A 604-nucleotide genomic window follows, 5' to 3' on the forward strand; every position below is an offset into this window, starting at 1 on the left:
ACTTGCCACTGGAAACCCGATACTCTTTTTGTTTACACAGATGCCCTTGATGCTGGGCTTAGGTTTCCTTTTCATCCTTTCATTCCTCACCTCTGAGTATATTTACAAATTAACCCCTGTTAGCTTCCTCCAAACGCCTGGAAGAACATTTTATGTTTCATGGTTTGTTATCTTAGGAGAGGTTTTCCCTTATCAGTAGATGTTTTAGGAAGATTTTCCAATGTTATAACAGTTCTTCGAGTATTTGTGGTTGGGTCTACATTAAACAAAAGCCCGAGTGCAAACATATTTTTAACAATGCCTCCATTCCCGACAATAACCAACATTGGAGGAATAGTTTTGTCGGGTTAAGGTGGGAGAATGGTGACTGGGGCACCCTCTTCAGATCTTCCTTCAGGAAGGTTAGTGATGGTAGCCTCAAATCCATTCACCTAACCCCCGAGGAAACTATCATTTATAATGAGCTTATTCGGGATGATGGTGCCACCACTAGCTGGACCCTTTTAGAGGAGTTTTCTCTTATTCACGTGGGGCTATCCTCCGTTTCTCAACAGGGTATTTTTCTTCCCTTCTCGTTTTTATTTTTTTCCATGCATTATTGACA

Source organism: Apium graveolens, chromosome 9 (genome assembly GCF_009905375.1).
Source record: "Apium graveolens cultivar Ventura chromosome 9, ASM990537v1, whole genome shotgun sequence".
In the NCBI taxonomy this organism is placed as follows: Eukaryota; Viridiplantae; Streptophyta; class Magnoliopsida; order Apiales; family Apiaceae; genus Apium; species Apium graveolens.